Below are 19,164 nucleotides of genomic sequence, written 5' to 3'. Positions count from 1 at the left end.
TCAGATCTACCACCTAGTAAACCTGCTACCAACCAGATCTAGAATCTAGGATTCTAGATCAAGTGCTGGGCAACATGATACCTCTGCAACTTGGCATCTCTGTATATCCCTCCAGTTGGTTCGGCCCATCAGGACTAACATTGCACCTCATATCCTAGTCTCTCTTGTAGGCAGAAGCCTTGCCTAAACTCTAAGCTGCTTAGCTCACATTCTGTCTTGCTTTTTTTTTTCGGAGGAGGTTCAGATATAAAATATACAGAAAAGAAATATAATGAATCTCCATGTACCAAACACCTGGATTAAACAGTTATCTCCATTTTGCCAGATTTGTTTCATCTACTTCAATCTCCCTAAACATTTACGTTTGTACAGGAGAAACTGGATAAATACCTAATTCTACACCCTACCTCCCATTTTAAGTCATTTTTCAGAATAATGAGTTAGTGACCTAGTAACCTCCACTGTAGTGACCAATAGTTTTTTTTTTCTGAATATGGTTATGAACTGATAGATTATTGTTTGCATTTGATGTGTTTCAGCCCATTGTAGTCACTATTAATTGTTTTAGATGCTCATATTGTCTCATCTTAGGTTAATAAGTATCTCTTCAAGTTGACTCCAATGGCCTTTTGACGTGATCCTGTTGGACTTCGATGGTTTCCTTGCTTTCTGGCAAAAAAAAAAGATGTTCCAGGATCTGTATCCTGCACCATACATGGAGTCAGCCATTTCTCTAGGGGGCCTTGATTCCTTTTAGTAGAGAACACAGTTTGGGCTGTAGGACTGAATTATTTTTGTGAACCTCCTCTCCTGCAATTACAGCCTGCACCCCTGCTTATAGCCAGTATGAACTCTTGCTGGGCATCAACAGATCGAAAACCACCATGTAGTTCTTCCTCACTCTTAACAAAGATTCATCTCTTGAGAATTTTGTGCTCTACCTCCATTGTAGTCTTTATGGTTCTGAAACTTTTGCTTCAGTCACCCTGAATTTTACCAGCCATATGCATGCCATACCTTGGATTGCCAAACTGCCCTCACTGGAGCCAATTTCTCTGGTTAGAATAGTTGTCCCAACTCATGCTTAATACTCTAGTAAGCAAGGTTCCACCTGGGCTCAGGTTAACTTTTGCTCCCTGTGTTCTACCAGCATTCCATTTATCCGAAACCCTCCCTCACCTCATCAAGATCTTATTTGGTCTTTAATGATTTACTCTGCTGCTTCCTGGGTTCTAAAGAACCCAGTTCAGGAGTTCCTGTTTCAGTTCGAGATCTTATTGGCCTGTCCAATCAGGTTGGTGTCAGCCCAGCTAGGATTAGGCAGAGTGGTGTGGGGGGTTGTAGTGCGCTTTTGGCACAGCATGTATTTGGCTGACTACTTCTCTATCTTTTCTTTCCTATTGTAATTCATGAGTCTCAGCATCTTCTGAATGGTGTTTGGTGGGTCATCATGTTGATTTCTGCTCTAGGGAGTAGCACACTCTGGCTGTGTATCATTGGCACACGGATTTAAGGTTAGATGATGGGCTGCAGTTTTGTTAAATGGAACAATATGAAGAGATGGCATTATAAAGAGGCTTGGCAGCAGGGCCCATTTGAATGGTTGGTTCTTGATTCCCATGTTGATATAGGCAGATCCTTGACAGGAATTTTGTATGGCCCCAAATATGGTAAATCGCTGGTACATCAAGTCATCCTCAGAGTTGTCTCTGTAACTGTCTTGAATGCAGTTTTGTGAATCTCTGGAGATTGTCTGTATAGGGCTTAATCATTTAGTTATTTTAGTTGAGCCTGTTTAGCTTCTTCATAAGAAGATAAGAAATGTGAAAGAGATGCAGACAGTAGGGAAAAAGCTAGGAGCTTTGTTCCCCCCTTCTCTACTTGGATTCTGGAACTGGACTCATAGGTGAGTAGTGAGGAGCTGGGCTTAAGCGAATTAATCCTGGATCTAACTCTGCTTTGTGCTCGCTCCAGTCCTTGTGTCAAAGTTCACTTTGAGCCACTCAGAATAGCATGTGGAGTGGTCATTCAGGACTGTGCTAACTTACACTTCATTTTATCAAATGGGAGATCCAGTAATTTATAGTCTATTATTTCTGGAGTCTGGAGATGGCTCTGTATAAGCTTTGCTGAAGCAGATTTTATTACATTAGAAGAGAACCTAGCTGGCTGCATCCAACACCAGAAGCTTTTAGATGCTAAGTAAAGAGGTCATAGTTAAGGTAACAGAATGACTCTGGAACCCATTACCCCACCCAAGAAGGAGAGTAATGAATTCCGGGTTGGCCTCTTTTCATTTCCCTTTGATTTTGAGTAATAAATTCCCTCCTTACTTCCCAGCTGAACAATTTGGGAGTCTGTATTCCCTAGAAAGACTCTGTTCACATACCCATCAGGCTAAATTAGGTGAAAACTCTTTGGCCTTAATGAATGTTGAAGGATTTTAAAGGGCTATTGGAAATTCTTCTAGAAGTAACAATTCCCATTCTGTTGGTGAGGCAGTTCTGAAGAAATTCCCTGAACCTCTTAGGTTACTTTATACAGCAAAAGAGCCAGCATTAGGTTTTCTTTGCTAATAGATGACAGGGAGAATGTAGACACTTGGAATCCATGGAGAATCCCTAAGTTGCATTTTAGCCTTTGTGTTTTGTCTCCTTTCCTAACCTTTTTATCAGAGCTGATCACAGGAAACAGCACGATAGATTTGCATGACTTATCTCCCTGCCTTCTCCTGCCATTCTTTTAGAAAGTGGTGAGTGGCTGCCTGCCAGGTAAAATCTGGGTGACAAAATCTAAAGTTAGATTCAGAGTTATAAGCATAGCCCCTACCCAGGTTGCTTCCAAAGAAAAGAAAGGAAAAATGTTGTGCAAAATCTTGCTTCCTTGCCTTTAAATTGGGTACTTACCACATTAGAATCGAGCATTGTGCTAGTTGTACTCCTGTTGATTGATTTCATTCTACATTCATGGAACACCAACAATGTGCCTGGTACTATGCTGAGTACCTGAGATAAAAAGATAAACAGGAGTTGGTCCTTACCACTTAGAGCCCACAGTCTACTACTGGGAGAGTGTGGGAAGGTCTGATAAAAGCTATAATGGTCTTGCCACATAATTTGCTTTTGTATCTTAAAGCCAGTGGGGAACCATGGAAATATTTTAAGTAGGAGAGTGACATGATTCATTTGCATTTTATTTTATTTTTTAAATGAGGCAGAGTCTTGCTCTGTCGCCCAGGCTTGAGTGCAATAGTGTGATCATAGCTCACTGTAACCTCAGACTCCTGGGCTCAAGTGATCCTCTTGCCTCAGCCTCTTAAGTAGCAGGGATTACAGTTGTGCACCACTACACACTGCTTTTTTTTTTTTTTTTTTTTGAAACAGGGGGCGAGTGAATAAGATAGTCTCTGCCCTCATGGAGCTTACATTCTAGTAGTGATGGAGTAGTGTGGTGGTAGGGAAGCAGACTATATACATGCAACAAATGATATTTTTTCAGATAGTGGTAAGTAATTTGAAAAAAAAAATAGAGCTATGGGAGTTAGAGTGTTTGGGCATTGGGATGGGTACTGATGGGGGTGGGCAGTGAAGGCCTCTCTGAGGAGGTGATATTTGAGCTGAGACAGCTATGAGAAGATCTAGGCAAGAGTGGTCCTGATGGGTATAACAGCAAGTACAGGGACCTAAGATGTGAACAGGCTTGGCATGGTGTTTAAGCACCATAAAGATGGTCAGAGTGGCTGGAACAGAGTGGAGCCCAGAGGAGCAAGTAATAGTTAGATGAGGATGAAGCACCTTCTAAACCATGGGAAGGAATCTGGATTAATTCCAGTGGAGTAAGAAACACTGTGATTAATTAAATCAGGGGTCAGCAAACTACAGCCCATGGGTCAAATCTGTCCTGCTGCCTATTTTTATGAATAAGCCATATTGGAACACTGTCACACACCATGGGTTTGCATATCCTCCATGGCTATTTTTAATGTTACAAGAGCAGAGTTGAGTAATTTCAACAGAAAACATATGGCCCAGAAGCCTAAAATATTTACTATCTGGCCTTTATAGAAAAAGTTTACTACCCCTGAATTAAATGATCTAAGTTTTGAGGAGACACTCTGGCTGCTGTTGAGATAATTAATGGTAGGCGACAAGAGTATATCTGAATAGTTCAGTTAAGAAATAACTAGGTGTTGAGCTACCAGAAAGCAAAGATCACACCGTTTTTGTTCCGTTTAAATACGCCTAGCTATACTTTATACTCATTAAATATTGTTGAATGAATGATGAGATGCTGAATAAGGGAATGCCAGTGAATATGAAGGGGAAGTGAGGTTTTGAGAGATATTTAGGAGGTAAAAAATCAGTGCAGCTCACTGTTGACAAGGTGAATAGAAATAGGAGTAGGACAGAAGGAGGACTGTAGGTGCTCTTCAGGGTTCTGGTACAGGGATCTTGGTGCATGGTTGGTGTTCCATGAACATAGAATGAAATCGATCAATCAACAGGAGAAGTGGAGATACAAAGAGCATATGCTACCAGAAAGAAGGAGTTAATCTTTGGACGTGGGACACCTGGGACATCCAGGTAGCAATGTCTAAAAGGTAGTTGGAAAGACAAAGCTCAGTGGCATGATGCCTAGACTTACGGTAACCAGAATTCCGGAGTCATCAGCTAGTGTGGGCTCTCCTAAGAAGGGTGTTTGATGAGAAGGGCAGGGGTAGATTCCATAAGGCATTCATTTCCATTACATTTTGGATCCAGAGAGGAGGCAAAGGTAACTAGCTGTGTGGACAGTTTGCATCAGTCAGTCAGGTCATCCCATGACCATGGAATATTTTTTCTGCAGAAGCTGATAGGCTCAGATGAAGCCTTGCCTTATCTGTTCCTCTGGCCGCCAACCTCTTTCTCTTAGTTGGGTTGGCTGGGGCAGCTGGGAGATTTCTTCCCAGACTCCCTGCTAACGTTGGAACATTTGTGGCCTTTTAATTCTGTAGGTGATTCATATTTGCATTTATCTTTTTTTTTTTTTTTTTTTTAAAGAGACAGGGTCTCATCCTGTCACCCAGGCTGAAGTGTGATGACATGATCATAGCTCACTGCAGCCTCGACCTTCCAGGCTGAAGTGATCCTCCCACCTCAGCCTCCCAAGTAACTGGGACCATAGGTGCATGCCACCAAGCCCAGCTAATTTTTTATTTTTTTGTAGAGGCAGGGTCTCTCTATGTTCCCCAGGCTGATCTCAAACTCCTGGGCTCAAGTGTTCCTCTCACTTTGACTTTCCAAAGTACTGGGATCACAGGAGTGAGCCAACATGTTTGCATTTATCTAGTTGAGGCTATGGGTAGGTAGGAGGGTCTAGTTGTCCTTGGTGTTTTGTTAGAGCAAGAATTCTCTGACACAAGGGTTAGGCAAGTGGCTAAATTTTATTAAACATTGTTAAATATTAATAAATTTATTAAATATTATTAAATATTGTGGGTTCTTTTAACCCACAAAGCTAGATAAACTCCTTACATGTCCTGAACAATAGCTTCCCCTTTCTTTTTTGTCAGGGGAAGGGGAACCACAGAAATACTTAATAAAAAAAGCACTTGTGCTGAAAGTGGTCTTAAAACTGGATGCAAATCTCACCTTTACAAAAGTCCATTATGAAAACCCAAGGATGAAATCAACATTGTAAAGGGAGTAGGGAAGGAGGACCACTCTCTATCCCATTCTTCCACCCCCCTCATATTTTTTTCAGCATACTGTCACACCTCTGTTGTTTAGACATTTTTCAAAGACATTTTTCGAAGACATTTTAACCCAGTCTTACATATAAGGTTCACATTTTGGGGTCCCATATGTTTTATGAGTTTCTCCTTTTCTAAGGAAACAGTTGAGTAATAGTTTTGCTACTCCTCTAACCTAAATTATTCCTGTCATGAGGTTAGTAACTTCTGACAGACAGAGGTAAGTAGTCTAAAGCCTGATTACCTGGTCCCAAAGTGGAGGAAATGGAGCCTTGAACCAAATAAATAGGTAGTAAAGGTAAATTTAAAATACGAAAAAAAAATTTTTGAAAGGCATCTGTTGATGAGTATTATTTCCACCTCTGTCTGGTCCACCCTGTAGAAACCGTGCTCCTTATTATATGTCACTCTTAATAGTTCCTTATATAGCTGTGCAGTGTTTATGTAAATAAAAGGAGATATGAACATATGTTCTTACCCCCTCACATTCTTTTACATGAAAGGTAACTCATTATATAACCTGTTCTGTACTATTTTGTCCTTAACAGTATGTCTTGGGGATCTTTCCATGTTGGTACAGAGAAAGCTTTCTCATTCATATATCAGAGCTGCATAGTATTCCATTGTGTGGATGGCTGCCTCCTACTTTATTGACTCAGTTCCTTACAAATGTGCACTTGAGTTGTTTCCAGTATTTGCTATTACAAGCAATACTCCAGTGAACAAAAGCAGCTTTTTAAAGGGTCGCACAGTACTGCATATGCTACTTAAAATGAGATTATTATTCTTCATTCTTAGAATGCCAGTTGGTTTTGTTGGTTGATAAATTCCCAATTACTCATATTCACGAGTGCAACATTGATGATGAATCTGACATCCCTTCATAACTTAAGAATCATTAGTATTACTGCCCCATGGAGGCATACTATTCTATCTCAGGTTTATTTCAATAATAAAACCTTTGGAAATTGTAATAATGAAACCTACTTAAGGCCCTTTGCTTAAGAAGTCTGAATCACTGATCACTGCAATTACTGCCATGGCAGCTGTAGAGCAATTTAACAGGATAATAGTGAATAAGATAAATTACACTTCAGATTCTTAATGGATTGATGTGCAGAAGTATGCAAGGGAAGATGGGGGTGGGAGAGGAGCACCTTTAAAATTTCAGCACACAGTAATAAAATAAGGAACTGGGCCATTGTAGCCGTTACTACTAGGAATTAGTCATCTCCTACAAACCTCTCGGGCTCTGTGGTGGGCAGAACGTCCTGTTTATTATAGACAACAAATTGGGTTAATTCTCTTGTTTGTGTGCCTCTGTGGAGTGGCTGGAAATTCTAGGTGATTTGCTAATTGTCTTATTTGGAATACTCCCCTTTCTACTAAAGAATTAGTATCTTTGGTATAAAAATAGGGAGGCAGACCAGTTTTACAAATAGCTGCTGGCCAGGAGAATAACAGTTTCTGCCAGGTGAGCGGTTAAAAAAAGGCAGACTGGAAAAATAACTGTGGAATGGTGTTTCTTATTTACAAGGCTAACATAAAGTCTCCCTGTGTGTTGGGGATGGGGGAGGGGACGGATCGGTTAAGAAGTAAGTACAGTGCTTGCTTTGTATGTCCCTCGATTTGTGTTTAGGGGAGAATAGTGAGGATGTGGTCATATGGGTAGGCGTGGGGCCCAAGGAAGGGGCCCAAGGAAGCAAATCCAGGAGACTTGGCTGCAGTTCTACCCTTATGGACATTCCTTGGCACCTGGTTACATTGTGGACACCTCAATATCAACTGGGTATTGATATTGTATACCTTCACTCTCAGTACAAAACCCTTAGCACCCATTATCTCATTCTTCCCCACCAAAGCCCTTGGAGATGAAGAGCAGGAGAATGAAGTCTTGTCTCTCTTAATGTTTAATCAGTATTAACACACCTTTAAGTGCCATTGGATTTAGAGCGGTGTTGTGTTGATATTAAAGCAAGCTAAATTGTCTTGAAGTGTAGAAAGCACTTTTAGAAAAAGGAACAAGTTTAGGCTGAGAGAACAAGACAGATGAGGTTACTCCTCTAAGCTGGAAAAGATCTTGTGTCAAAGGAGGAAGCCTCAGAGATAATCTGGGCCAGAAGATTCTGTGTTCAAATCGTGGTTCTGCCTCTTGGTCAAGTTATATAACCTCTGATTTATAATTACTTTAATCCATAACATAAAGAGAGTGATATCTACCGTGCAGTTTTTTTTTTGAAATGATTAAACGAGATAATAGAAATAAAGTTGGCCCTCAATAGGTGGTAGCTGATACTATTAATATTATTAACAGAGAGTCTTCTAAAAAGTCTCATTTATAGTTTTGGAGCAAAGGAAGGCATTCTCTTTTACTTGAGGAGATTGGTACTTCTGGCAGTAAATCAAGAGGGCTGCCTTTAGGGTTGGGAAGCATATTGACAGTATTGGAGGAAGGTGTTAGTTGCCATGGCAACCTGGGAATTCATTTGGAGGGAGAGTTGTGACTGGAGGTTATCTCACTGTAAGAGACTGACTGGTGGAGATAAAAAAAAAAAAAGCTCGTCTGGCAGGAATGAAATCTTGCTTGCTGTATATCTGCAGGAAATACCAAGAGATGTGCTCTAGAGAAAGAGCCAAACATGAGTCAGAATGATGTGCAGGCCTTCTTCGGCAATGGGTGGTTGTGTCTTAGTGGGCCTAAATGCTGCCACCAGTTGATTGCTTTTGTTCGCATGTATTACTTTGGTAAAAAATAAATGTATGAATGGGATTTCAGTGAACTGTGTTTTTTCGTGGGGTTCTTTTCTTTTTTTTTTTTTTTGTCATCTGAAAACATGACATCAGATTGTTGCATATTTTCCTACAGTTGGTTTAGTCCCCAAAAAGGTTTTAGTAAAAGAGCACGGATACAGAGCGTACCTGAATCATTTACCTTGTTCCTAAGGTAAATGACATAATGAATACAAATATTTCCTCTTGATTGGGCAGGTAAGACTTTTTTTTTCCCTGTAAAGGTTCTTCTGATAGTGCCACTTGATGACTGATTTTGAAAAGCCTCTTGGTACGATGTACATAATGTCCATTGTTAGTTTGTCTGCTTATTTAGTGCCTTTGCTGTTATCTGTTACCTTCTGATTGCAGCCTTGCCTGGAGACAGGGCTGGACCAAATGAACCCCCTACAACAGCAAGATTCTCGAGTTGCTATTTAATTTTTTACAGGCTTCCAGTGCTTACTCACATCTATTTCCTTCCTTCCCTTTCAAGTTAGAGGTAGTCATTTCACTTGCGTTGGCTGGCAAAATGTGGCCATACATGGCAATTCTGGGCAGAAGCAGTTGCCAGTATGGGACAGTTCAGTGCTCTCTTTTCCTGCCTTGGTGATTGTGAAAGTTTGTGAGCAGGTGGAACCTCTGTCAGTCTGAGCTCTTGAACTACAATGATGAACAGATTGCCCCTCCCTGACCCTTGTTGGATACACAGCATAAAAAATAAATGACTTTTTGTGATGGTAAGCCACTGAGATTTTGGGGGTTGGTTGTTCATGCAGCAGAACCCAGCCCATTCTTAGTGCTTCAGTGGTCATTTAATACATATATATTGAGTATTTAAGTTTGTGCTGGGCACTGTTAGGTTGGGGATATAACAGTGAACAACACAGAAGTCTCTTCTCTAATGGAGATTACATCTATGAGGGAAACATAAGTAAACAAAGATAATTAAATATTGAGATAAGTGCTATAAAAGAAAATAAACAAGATCATGCGATAGAAAAATCTCCAAAGAACAAGGAGGCTTGAAAAGGAAATGGGAATCCCCCAGGACACTTATTAATGAATTTTAATATTTCCCTATATGTCTTAAGACTCTGGATACTTCTAGAGTAGTTTCTTATGCCTTGGAAAGGGGATAACACTGAAGGCAAGAGAGCAATGTGTTGTATTACTTGGTAGCATGTGACAAAATTAAATAAGTAGTATACTCCAAAATAAATGACAGCCAGGAATGATGTTAGTTTGCTCTGCATCTTTAGAAACTCATTAGTGTCCCACTGGGTTTAGTGGAAGATGAAATCTGAGCTTTGTTTATGTGCTGTGTTAAGCCCCTCCCCGAGGGCATCCATCTTCAGCATTCAGACTTTCCAGAGATCTAGTTGCTTAGTAGGTACTGGTCCAGTTTAATTTTATTAACCAGACTCTCACACTGGGGAGAAGTGGAATGTAAATTGATGCATAATGCTTATATCTTGTATAATATAATTTTGGAAGGAAATAGAATGATGACATATTTCCTTAAATCTTACTTAACTGCTCTCCAGTGAAAACTTTGAGAATGGTTATAACTTTTCTGGAAGAAACATAGGGATAGAGCTCAGGTCTGATCATTGAGGAACATTAGGTTCAGTGCCAGTTGGCAATGATGGTTTACTTTGTGTGACCGTAAGAAATCTCTCGGTATGAGAGTGGGCAGCACCTATTTTATAGCCTTGATAGGAAGAAGTGAGAAAAGTGTTACTTGGGATTTGTAATGGGGTAGGGAGAGCTTTATCTGCTTTTCTTTTCTTCCTTTTCTTTGGGGCAAACCAAAGCAAGGAGAATAGGAGGTCAGGGGAGGAGGCATGTCTAAATGACAGTTATAAGGAAGAATCAATTCCTTCAGAAACTTTGGGCACTGAAAGAGTGTGGGCTGTTTAATTCTATGTCCAAACTCAGAAACATGCTTTTGCAACTGCAATGAAGAGAATTCAGAGTGATGTGCATGGTGACATTTGCCCCTCATCCGTCGAGCCAGTCTTATGATCATCCCTGGAGGAAAAGTGAGAATCTCTAAACTGGAGCTCAGATTTTTCTTTCTGCCTTGAATATTTTAGTCATCTCATGTTGGAACATACTCTAAAAATCTGATCTGGATGAAACTCCAAGGAAGTAGGAGAAATTGATCAAAGAACAGCATCGAAGACACACGCATCCTTGCAAATATATGGGTTTATTAATATAGTGTAAATTTCCGTGCCAGGACACATGCTAACAGTTTAATGATGTGTATAGCGAAGTCCCTTGTTAGCCCCATTCAGAAACTCTAAAATGAGTTGCAAGGCTGAAAGTATTGAAGCCAAAGGCCAAAAACAATGATCATGTTACCTAGGGTCTCATGAATAATTCAGCTGAGTTTAATACTTTTTCCATGGTGAAAATAAAAGCTGAAATATTTGGAATAATATAGGCAGATTGTACCCCCCTTCCTTTTGGGAGGATGGTTGGTCATGAGGAATGTAAGGAAGGGTGGAGAAACATAAGGAATCTTTTCATATTTCTTTTAACCAAATATATGGAATCTCTCAACATTCTACCTCTAAAGAAGTAAAAATATAAAAATTTAAGTTGGAGATTTAAAGGTGTTCTCTTTGAATGTTCATTAATAACTGAAGATTTGGGCTTGAGAGGCGCTTAGAAAATGGCTCCTAAAGTCCTAGAAAGATGGTTATAGAAATACCAAGAGAGGAGGAATGCTTGATATTCTTGGTGATAGGAATGACTAAGAATAGTGTATTGGTCTGTTTCAGAAAGATAGTAGTAATTAGACATGAACAAAAGAGCACGTGGATATTCTTGAAAGTGTGCAAATTGAATTACTGTAAATGTAATCATAATTTAAAGGCATTAGAAAAGCATTATAACAAAACCTGCCAGAAGATGAGAATTATTTTTCATAAAGTGAATGTATTTCTTTCTCTCCAGTTCAGTTTTTAAACCTAGGTTTTTGTATATTGATTTAACTTAAATTGAGACCTCTGCTGTTCAGGGGATAAAGCTCTGGACATTCTACATCCTTATACTTCAGTTCTTGCCTCTTAAATAGGTAAACTCTCCTATTTCTTTCTACTTTTCTCCTAAAAATAATGAGAAGATAAGCAAGTTAATGGAATCTAAGACTGTTTGAACTGGGAGGAGCTTAGAGATCATCTAACGCAGGTCACTTATTGGACTGAAACTAAGACCTAAAGAGGTTATGTCACTCTTCAGGGTCCCCACTAATAAAAGAGGCGGCGAATTATTATGAATAGGGCAAACATAACTCAAAGAAGGGATTCTTTTTATTAAAAAATATGAGAAAGGAAACAGACCTGACTGACATGGCCCATTTCTTTCATTCTTTATGGTTTTTTTTGTTTGTTTTTTGTTTTTGAGGTGGAGTCTTGCTCTTGTTGCCCAGACTGGGGTGCAATGGTACGATCTTGGCTCACTGCACCCCCCGCCTCCCCGTTTCAAGCGATTCTCCTGCCTCAGTCTCACGAGTAGCTGGGATTACAGGCATGTGCCACCACGCCCGGCTAATTTTGTATTTTTAGTAGAGACAGAGTTTCTCCATGTTGGTCAGGCTGGTCTTGAACTCCTGATCTCAGGTGATCTTCCCGCCTCGGCCTCCCAAAGTGCTGGGATTACAGGCATGAGCCACCGCACCTGACCTTCTGTATTTTTTATTGCTTAAAATATGATGAGATGCCTGGACATTCAGCTGCCATCTTGTGATGTAAAGTGCTGTGTTAACTCACTGAAGAATTGTACAAAACAACATGGATGAATCTCATAATAAGGAATGAAAGAGACGTGAAACAAGAGTGCATCCTATATGATTCAATTTATATGAAATTTTAAAAGAGGCAGGACTAATCAATCTATGGTGACAGTAATCCCTATCATGGTCACCCTTATGGAAGGGTAATGACTGGAAGGGAGCCCAAAGGGACTTTTAGAGCGCTAGCGATGCTCTGTTTTTTATCTGGGTGCTAGTTGCATGATTTTGTTCACTTTGTGAAAATTCTTTAAGCTGGCTACTTAAGAGTTGTGTTCCTTCTGTATCTACATTACATTTTAATAAAAGGTTTACATTTAAAAATGTAAACTATTTACAAGCAGAAGATGAGGCTTTGGGTAAAGTCCCATGGAATAGGTGGACTTAGAGTCATTAGGGAGAATAATTTTTAATTCCAATTTCTACACTGCCTCTAGGCTCTAAAGGCCATTTTCTTTTCTTTATGACACTTCAAGGTTGTTCCCTAGATTTGTTTTTGCCATCTCCAAATTAAAAATAGAGTCTAGAAAAACAGGATAGAGAATGCAGGAGTACAGCCGAATACACAAAGGCATTTGGCATAAACCATGGTATTTCAAATTGGTGGGATGGGAGAGAGGAATGGATTTTTCAATAACCGATTTTGAGACAACTGGGTAGCCATTTGGGAAAAAATTAAATTGGATCCCTGTCTTCCTCCTTATATGGAAGTTAATTTTATATTGATTAAAATATACATGTACAAAATGAAACCATAAATATTAAAAGAAAATATAGAAGTATATATTTTTAAACCATGGAATATAATGTAAGCCTGACTGAAAATTCAGGAGCTATGTAAGAAAAGATTGACAAATTTTAAAAGTTCTACATGGTTAAAAATAGTATCATAAAGCCAAAAGATGAACTGGGAAAGATATTTGCAACACATGAGAAGGGGCTAATTTCCTTTATAAAGTGTTCATACAGTCAACAAAAAGTCAAAAAAGATCAGCAATCCAAAGAAAAAATGAGCAAAGAACATGAGCTGTTGTTTCAAACAGAATAACTAAATAACTTACTAACACCTGCAAAGACTTATTGCAACATGGAAACCTATGAACATAGGAAATGAATGATGCCAGGTCTTATTCATAATAGAGGAATACAAATTCAATTGCAAATACAATATGTAGTCATTTTTCACATATCAGATAAAAAACATTTGCTCATACATTGCATTCTGAGTACAGAGTAGCAAGAAGTCTCATATATTGTTGAATGGGCAGTATCAGAAAGAATTTAAAATGTATATACCCTTTGACTTACTGGTTCCCTTCTAGGACTTTATTCTGTAGATACACCCACATCTACATTCATTACAACATTGTTTATGGCAGCAAAAAATTGGAAACAATGGCAGGTACCACCAAAAAGGGACTGGTTGAATAAATGAAAGCATAGCTATGCAGTGGAATGCTATGCAGCTGGTAGAAAGAAGGGGCAGATTGATACGTTCTATACGAAAAAATCTCCGAGATACACTGTTAAATGAAAAAAAAGTGGCACATGTGCCACGTTTTAAAAAGGGAAGGAGCATATACACAGATGCTTGTATACACAGAGAATATTTCTTGAAGGATATATAAGAAAATGGTTTCCTCAGAGGTATAGAACTTTGGGGAAGGGTAGGGATGAGAGGGAAACTTGCTTGTCATTGTTTACTGTTTCGTATTGAGAATGTTTTCCCCAGGTGAATGAATGTTATACTCATTTAGGAAAACAGACAAAACCAATAAAACCAAACCATTTGTATATAGTGATTATTAACGGAGATGCCATTGGCATTTTAGATGCATTTTGGGACTGTTCCCCACATTCATGACATTACATTCCTTTCCCTTTGCACTAAGTGCCAGTAGCACTTCCCTAGACACTGATAAACAAAAAGTGCTCCTCTAGATTTCTGAAAAGGCCAGGGTGTGGATTGGGTTGGTGGTGGTGTTTGAGTCTAAAAGAATGTAACTTCTCTTAGGGTTTCCTAATTTCCAGGTTATGTTGGTCTGGCAGGGTCTTGACCGACATGGACGGTTATGGACCTTTACTTAGCGAAAAACTTGAATGAACTTCCTTTCTAGAACTCACGGTTTTCATTCAGTGAGACGGGACTTTGCCCTGGAGCAGTGACTGGTCAGGGAGCTGTATCTAAGTGGGAGCTGCACCTGTGTGGGCAAAAGTGTGGCGCTCAGATTTTTGTCACAATGGGCAAGATTTCAGGAAGCAGGATTTTGGTTCCTTTGCTTTAAAAAGCATGGAGAATGGCCGAATGTGGTGGCTCACACCTGTAATCCCAGCACTTTGAGAGGCTGAGGTGGGCAGATCACCTGAGGCCAGGAGTTCGAGACCAGCCTAGTCGACACGGCAAAACTCCGTGTCTACTAAAAATACAAAGCTGAGCATGGTGACACTTGCCTATAGTCCCAGCTACTCAGGAGGCTGTGGCACGAGAATCACTTGAGCCCATGAGGCAGAGGTTGCAGCAAGCCGGAATCACACCACTGCACTCCAGCCTGGGCAACAGAGCGAGACTCCATCTCAAAAAAAAAAAATTTAAAAAAGCATAGAGGATTGGTTGTATCCTAATAGCACTGTTCCATTTTTCTGTGGTGTGCTTTTTAGCTTTTTTCCTAACAAAAAAATCTTACCACATGATTCTCTGCCAACAGATTTTCCTGAGCTGGAAGGAACAGATGTTTCTGTTGGAAATGGGCATCTGTTTCTCCCCTCACTGTGGCGTGTGCTTCCTATGAGCCCAGGCCCATGTAACAGTGAATTATCATTAGAAGGCTCTCTCGTAAGATTCACAGGGAAGAATCTGTAAGACCCTAGTCTTCCAGGAGGTCAGAAGGAGAGCAGAATGGAGGGTGAGCTTCAGAGCACAGAGCAATGCAAGGGGAAACAGTGCTGCTGTCCTGTCTGCTTGGCAGTGACCAGCAGCTGCATCTGGCCCTCATGAAACAGGAGGCGAGTTACTGAGACAGTAGAGAAACCCTGAGTCTTTAGAACTGTATTATCTACCTGGGCCTTATAACCTGGACATTCCCAGGGGTAAATTATATCCAAGTAGAAATCTTCCTTCTCAGAACATACCCAGAAATAATGATTCTCTATTTTGAGTACTTTCTTGTGCAGTATACTAACCAGGTGCCTACTGCTATAAATTAATTTTTTTTCTTTTTCCTTTTTCTCTTTTTTGATGGAGTCTCGCTCTGTCACCCAGGCTGGAGTGCAGTGGCATGATCTCAGCTCTCTGCCGTCTCAACCTCCCGGGTTCAAGCGATTCTCCTGCCTCAGCTTCCTGAGTAGCTGGGATTACAGGCATGCGCCACCACGCCCAGCTAATTTTTGCGTTTTTGGTAGAGATGGGGTTTCACCATGTTGGCCAGGCTGGTCTTGAACTCCTGAGCCAGGTCCTCCACTCGCCTCAGCTTCCCAAAGAGCTGGGATTACAGGTAAGAGCCACTGTGCCCAGCAATTTTTTTCTTTAATCTAAGTGTACACATTAATGCATAGGAAATCCCCACCTTTCCCCAACCCCCTAGTTTTTCTTTTCCTTTTTTTAAAAACTGGATTTTCTTTCATTCTTTCTCTTTCCGCTTCCCATCCCTTGCCCTCCCCAAGGAGTGTCGTAGGTACCCCCAGACCATTGCCTCAAAGCATTCAGGATAGTGCTCTGCTGATTTTAAAAAAAAACATTTAAAATAACATTTCCTGCTTTTTCTAATTAGAAAAGCAACATGTTTATCATAGACAATTTGGAAAATACAGAAAAGCAAAGTGAAGAAAATAATTATCAAGGAAAACAATATACCTTTCTTTTAAGCAATCATTTTCTCTCCATCTTTGCAGTCACAAGCTCCTTTGTTCCACTTTTTATGTCTTAGAGTAGCTGGGAGTTGGCACACAGATGGTTGGAAGTCCTTGGATCTCTCTGTCTCCCTGTGTTGTAAGAGTGCAGAAATATAGCAGGCAGCTCTTTGGCTTTGTTTTGAAGCCCTGCAGAATGGGAGAATGCTCTGCATCACTGGAGGACATTTGACTGCATTACAATCTCCCAAGAAGAGTGGTTGCTGGGAGGAATGAGCAGAAGGAGTGGTGTACTAGACTGTACAGGAGTCTTTCCTCCCAAGGCCTGGTGAGCTTTTGCCCTTGGACAGGGAAAGAGAATATCTGGGGATTTATATTTTCTACCAGAATTTGAGCCTTGTCACCTTGACTCTCCCCTTGTGTCCTTGGGTTTTTTAAATGGAACCTCTTTGTTGTAAAATGTTAGTTGTACAGTTGAATTTTTCAGAGTAGAATTGGGATCCAGAGTGAGAAACTTTCTCCCTGAAGGGGCTCCCTGGACTTTTGCTCTTGGCGAGTTGCTGGCAGATACTGACACTAGAAATAAGTGTCAGAGAGTTCTGATATCACTTCAGTTTCAGACTGACCCCGGAACACCCCTTGAGGACAGCAGTGTGTAAGCTCAAAAGAGATTGTCCTAATTTTGATGACCCTCAGAGTTAAGGCTTCTGGGGGAACTCTTCATTTTCGTAAAAACCCCTCTGTGGGTAGTCACTGTGTTGAGAGATGAGAATTTATGAGCCTTTACTGTTGAAGTTGTTTTTATGACATCATAATATGTGCTTCTACAACTGGATATTGGGCTTGGGAGTGTAGACATTGTGGGGCCAGGAGCTTTGCAGACTTCCCTTATTCCCAATTTCTTGGATTTTTTTTCTATCCCTTCATTCAGTTGATTTTGATGCCCTAGTATCTTTTCCTAGATCCCAGATCAAGAGATACTTTTATTCCTAATTCTCCCTCTGAAAATTCTGTGTCTTTCAGAACAAGACAGGGGAAAAGAGAAATGAGCTTATTAAAAACTATGATATCACAAGGTCAGGAGTCCAAGACCAGCCTAACTAACATGGTGAAACCTCGCCTCTGCTAAAAATACAAAAATTATCTGGGCATGGTGGCATGTGCCTATAAATGCCAGCTACTCAGGAGGCTGAGGCAGGAGAATCGTTTGAACCCGGGAGGCTTAGGTTGCAGTGAGCTGAGATCGTGCCACTGCACTCCAGTCTGGGCGACAGAGCAAGACTCAGTCTCCAAAAAAAAAAAAAAAACTACGATGAGCTGGGCATGGTGGCTCCTCACGCCTGTAATCCCAGCACTTTGGGAGGCCAAGGCGGGAGGATCACTTGAGCGTAGGAGTTGAAGACCAACCTGGACAACATAGTGAGACCTCATCTCTACTAAAAATAAGAAATTAAAAATTCGCCGGGTGTGATGGCATTTGCCTTAGTCCCTGCTAATCCCTGAGGCTGGAGTGGAATGATTGCCTTACCCCAGGAGTTCAAGCTTGCAGTGAACTGTGATCATGCCACTGCACTCCAGCCTGGGTGACAGAGCAAGATCCTGTCTAAAACAAACAAAAAACTATGATGGTTAAAAAAAAAAAAAAATATTGGTGAACAACCTCTCTGGATTGTAATTTCTCAAAGAAAAATATGATGTAGAGATTATTTCTCTTGCTCTTCCTTCCAGGTATTTCATCAAAAAGCATAAATTCCTGAGCTTTGCTGGCAACCATATTACTTTTTCTCTCTTCCTCAGTCCCTGTACCTTTCCTCTTTGTCCATTCTGGAATTGTGGGGGTGATAAATGGATTCAAAAATGCTGTTAAGGGTGATCTTTAGGTAGGCACAGATTCTTTATGATATATCCCTAATTAGGAGCCTTTACAGGTTCTCCCCAAAGCCTCTTTGTGCAGGAATAGGAGCCTGCTGTGTTTTAGACTGGATGGGGCTCTAACCAATTATTTTTTGTCTTTCCCCACAGGGCATCGTAGTAGGTGCTCAGTGAAGATGTGTTGGATTGAAGTGGTTTGAATTAAATATGATTTGTATGTAATTTTATATTCAAATAAAGTCTGTTCCTGGTCTGAGTTACTTTTCAAATTATATATTGTTACTCTGAAGATTGTCATTTCCTGAATTTTATTTCCTTTGTTCCTTTTCACCCACTTGCTTCCATTGTTCCAAATTTAGTCGTGTTGGAAGTGAGACTAGATAGGTGTGGAAATAACTGTCGAATTAAATTGTTCAGTCAGGGGAAGAGGGGGTAGATGGCTAAAGACATCAGAATCTTTTGTGTGGATTTTAGGGTCAGAAAATGGAAACTGGTAGAGCAAAAAGGTCAAAAAGTATAAGGAATACCCTGGTTTGCTTTAAATCTCTATTTGCCTTAGAGCAGTCATCTGCAGTGTGGTGACCACAGGCTTTCTAATGTGTATGGGTTTAACTCCCTAGAGAGCAATATTCCTTTGGGGTGAGGAGAGTAGGGGGCAGATTCTTTCCTTCCAGGGGCCTTCTCATTGCCTTTTTTTAAAATTTTTTAATTTTTAATTTTTTTTTTTTTTTTTTTTTGAGACGAAATCTCGCTCTGTCACCAGGCTGGAGTGCAGTGGCATGATCTCGGCTCACTGCAACCTCCGCCTCCTGGGTTCAAGTGATTCTTCTGCCTCAGCCTCCTGAGTAGCTGGGACTACAGGCGGGCATCGCCACACCCAGCTAATTTTTGTATTTTTGGTAGAGATGGGGCTTCACTACGTTTGCCAGGATGGTCTCGATCTCTTGACCTGGTGATCCGCCCTCTTCAGCCTCCCAAAGTGCTGGGATTACAAGTGTGAGCCACCGCGCCAGGCCCCATTGCTTTCTAATAGCCCTTTTCTCTTCTCTTTTAGCTCTTGGCACTTGAATTCCTATGACCATTCCCAACACCCCCACATGAAAGTGAGGTGAAAATGTCATCATCTTTCTGCCTATCCTGCTTT

At 40.5% G+C, this 19,164-nt stretch overlaps 1 protein-coding gene and 1 long non-coding RNA gene across 7 annotated transcripts in view; one reads left to right on the top strand and one right to left on the bottom strand.

The window, feature by feature from the left end:
* LOC103878270 overlaps positions 1–16,445 on the bottom strand; it is a 34,945-nt gene extending 18,500 nt beyond the window's left edge. The window contains exons 1-3 of the long non-coding RNA XR_004178922.1: positions 16,153–16,445; positions 14,427–14,503; positions 2,907–3,005 (exon numbers count right to left, since the gene is read on the bottom strand). This is a non-coding gene — a long non-coding RNA (uncharacterized LOC103878270). The remainder of the gene's footprint in view (positions 1–2,906; positions 3,006–14,426; positions 14,504–16,152) is intronic.
* Positions 1–19,164, top strand: part of SRGAP2 (SLIT-ROBO Rho GTPase activating protein 2) — a 251,081-nt gene that overhangs the window by 53,500 nt on the left and 178,417 nt on the right. The gene's annotated exons all lie outside the window — the stretch shown is intronic.

Source organism: Papio anubis, chromosome 1 (genome assembly GCF_008728515.1).
Source record: "Papio anubis isolate 15944 chromosome 1, Panubis1.0, whole genome shotgun sequence".
NCBI lineage: Eukaryota > Metazoa > Chordata > Mammalia > Primates > Cercopithecidae > Papio > Papio anubis.
The sequence above is the reverse complement of the archived record's forward strand: the minus strand, read 5'-3'. Positions and strand labels throughout refer to the sequence as shown.